Source organism: Canis lupus, chromosome 2 (genome assembly GCF_011100685.1).
Source record: "Canis lupus familiaris isolate Mischka breed German Shepherd chromosome 2, alternate assembly UU_Cfam_GSD_1.0, whole genome shotgun sequence".
Classification (NCBI taxonomy): Eukaryota; Metazoa; Chordata; class Mammalia; order Carnivora; family Canidae; genus Canis; species Canis lupus.
Window position 1 is genome coordinate 80,991,922 of NC_049223.1, and position 3,438 is coordinate 80,995,359.

Here is a 3,438-nt window from a genome sequence, read left to right on the forward strand (position 1 = left end):
AGCGAGCACTGGGACTGGGCGGTCTGGCTCCCGGGCCTGCTTCCCTGCTTACAAGCCAGGAGCCTCCCGGCAAGTGACGTCCCCTTTCTGAGCCTCAATCCCCTCATCTGTTAAATGGGAGTAATAGTGCCCATTAGGGGCCTGGGGCTGGCTCGGTCGGAGGAGTGCGCGAGTCTTCACCTCGGGGTCGTGAGTTTGAATCCCGCATGGAGTGTGGATGTCACTTAAATAAAGAACTCTGGGCGCCTGAGTGGCTCAGTCAGTGAAGCATCTGCCTTCAGCTCAGGTCATGATCCCAGAGGGGCCCGGGGATCGAGTCCCATATAGGCTCCCTGCTCAGCCAGGGAGCCTGCTTCTCCCTCTGCCCCTGCTGCGACCCCTGCTTGGGTGCAGCTCCCTCTCTGTCAAATAAATAAATAAATAGCATCTTTAAAGAAAAATGAAGAACTTTTTAAAAAAAGGTGCAGCTTCAAGGAGGGGACACCGTGAAAAGGGAGTTTGCAAAAAGCATTTGTTCGAAGGGGAGGCAGTGCTGGGGGGATGGCACAGGTGCCCCGGCGGTGACGGTGACGGTGGTCTCAGAGCGGCCTGTGCACCTGGCGTGAGGTCACCTGGCGTGAGGTCACTCAATCCTCGCAACCACCCTGGTTGGTCAGCGTTGGGCAGGAGGACTCAGGCTCCGAGAGGTGACACGACGTGTCCAAGGTCACAGCGGCAGCTGGAACCTGACTCGGGTTCTGAAACCAGTCCAGTGTCCTGCAGCCTGTGACCGAGTGAGAAGGCACTTTACAAACCAAACCGTACAGTGACGAACGTCCTCCCCCTCCTCCTCCCCTCCTCCCCCTCCTCCTTGTCATTTTATTTTTTACCGTAATTGCTGCATCTGAGCAGGTTTCCCCCAGCGGCCAGCGTCCTCCTCAGTCCTGCCACCGGGGGGCAGCAGAGCCCTCAGTCCGGAGAGGGCGCCCGGCCTACTCCTCAGGCCCCGGGGATGAGGCGTCCAGAGGCTTCCCGGGGGCAGCGGGGGCAGCAGCCGGGCAGGGGGCAGGGGCGCGGGGAGGGCGCAGCCCCCGGAAGACAGGCCTCAGCTCGGAGAGGAAGGGGTCTGACACGCAGGCTGGTGATGATGGGGGCCCCCTCCTCCAGGAAGCCCGCCGGCTGCCTCCAGCGCCTGTGGGGAGCCCCCTCCTTCCCTCACGGCCGGCCTCCGGGGCCTGTGGCCACCTCCCTGCTCCCGCGGCCGGTCAGCTCTCTCTGACTCCCTCCGGGGCGCTCAGGCTGCCCGAGGCGCCGTGAACACAAGCGTGGGGCTGTGTGGGCGCCGAGTGCAGAGCCCCTTCCCTCGGAGGTGAAGGGCAAGGGAGGGTCCCTAACACGGGTGCTTATCCCCAGAGGCTCTGGACACACGCCCTGGGCCTCGGATGTCCCAGGCTTTATGCCAAGTTCTTGGCTACCTGGTGGGACAGTAAACACCCCCACCAGCGGGTACTAAGCGTTGGCCCGTGGGCCGCACCGATCACCTCCTTAACCGAGGTGTCGGTCCTCCGAGCAGGTTCTGTTGGTAGCGCCCACATTTTACAGAGGAAACCAGGGCTCAGAGAGGGGAAGCGACTTGCCTGAGGCCGCACAGCACCGGAGACACAAAGCTTCTTTGCACCCAGGCCCACTTGACCCAGAGCCTACTCCCCGAAGCCTTTTGCTGGAACAAGCACGTCCTCCCGGCTCTGCAGCCATCTCCAGTCACAGAGGCCCTGCCGTCACCAGCACGTTCCCGCCGCATCTCTGGGAGGTGGGCTGACACGGGGAGCTGATGATGCCGACGCCCCACGGTCCACTCTGCTTCCCGCCCGTGTGCCCGGCCCTCCCGACGCCTCCGCCCCCTCCGCTCACTCCTGCCCTGCTAGGGTGCGGGATGGTGCCGTTTGCAGCAGACGAGCCCCGATCCTGTTGGCCCCCGTAAGGTGTGACAAGTGCGTGTGACGGGCCTGCTGGGCTCCCTGGCCTGCCCCCCGCTGCCCAGGACAGGGGTGCTCCCGACCCGGTCCTCTGCGTGGTTCCATCTAGGCGGCGGGATGCCCCGGACCTCATCCCGGGGAGGCCTCTGGCGCCCCTAGGCCTGGCACAGGGCCACTGACATTCTCCAAAGGAGGACACCAATGGTGTCACATCAGCCTGGCCTTGGCGCCCGTCTCTGCCTGCCCCTGTCAGGGTGGGGCGGAACAAGGCGCTGCGGAAGGCAGGTGCCGACGGGCCCGGGGAGGCTGTACTGCTGGGCGGAGGTGGTGGCCAGCGGCACCGGCCACTCCAGGCCCCAGGGACACCTTGGAGCAGGTCCCTGCCGCCGGCTCTGCCTGTGGGACCCGGGGCCTTGGGGGTCCAGGCGGCAGGAGGGGGCTGCCCAGGGCACCGGGGGGTAAATGCGCACTGGCTGGCTGGTGCAGAGCCGCAGCGCAGGCCGGGGAGCCCACACCCCCTTTCCCCAAACAGGTGCCTCCCTTCTGGACTCCCCCACCGCATCTGCAGGCTTCCAGGAAAGGGCCGATGCAATCGCTGAGTCGGCTGGCGGAGGCTGGTATCACCCTGGCGGCTCCACACGACGAGCCTGCTGTTCCCAGGGCCCAGCAGAGCCTGCCCGGCAGCCCGGACCTGGCCAGGCTCCCGTTACCCGCCCTGCTCCTGTTCCTGCTGGGCCCTGGTCCCACCCTCTGGCCCCCACGTCACCTCACCCTCAGGTCCAGCCCCTGTCCTGTGGCCCAGATGCCAACCCTACTCGTCCTGGGACAGGCTGGGGTGTCAGGACCCCTGGCCGTGCCCACTCCCCACCCGACAATGCCAGGAGCCCCAGTCTTGGTGTAGGGTTGATTTCCAGGACCAAGTCTGTTTTGGCTGTGTGGCCTTGGGCAGGTCCCCTTACCTCTCTGAGCCTCACTTCCCTCAATGATGACCGTGAGCTGTGCCGTGAAAACACGGAAAGTGCCGAGCAGGGAACCCGGCGTGACGATCAGGAAATGTCCTTTACAGACTCTTCCCCGCTCGACCTGTTCTTCGGGGCCTGTGGGGAAGGAGGAAGCTGCGGGCCCTTCCGCTTGCCCACCTAACATTAATCAGCATGCAATCATTATGCTCCATACGCGGCTCTAATTGTTCGCTTGTGAAATGGGCCCCAGCCCTGGAGCTCCCACGTCCAGGCCCGGGCTCCGGGCTCGGGCCCCGCTGGCTCAAGCACCGGGTCGGGGGCTCCTGGCCCTGACGGGGCCTGAGATGTGGGTGCGGAGTGGGCGCTGCCCGGGGCCCCCCTGCCGGGCGAGGTCGGGATTTGGGAGACTCCAGGCGGTCAGAGAGGGGAGTGGGCAAGACCTGGGGGTGGAGGCCCAGGGGGCTTGGGGTGCCCCTAGCCCAGAAGCCCATGCTGGAGGTTGGCGCCCACGCCCCGGCTCG

General features: G+C 65.4%; 1 long non-coding RNA gene across 1 annotated transcript; it reads right to left on the reverse strand.

Moving 5' to 3' along the window:
* Positions 1-468: 468 nt before the first annotated feature.
* On the reverse strand, positions 469-3,010 carry LOC119870064. Its single transcript, XR_005355112.1, has 3 exons — positions 2,915-3,010; positions 870-1,794; positions 469-763 (listed from the first exon to the last, which is right to left on the reverse strand). It is a non-coding gene; the product is annotated as an uncharacterized LOC119870064 (long non-coding RNA).
* Between the last annotated feature and the right edge of the window lie 428 nt (positions 3,011-3,438).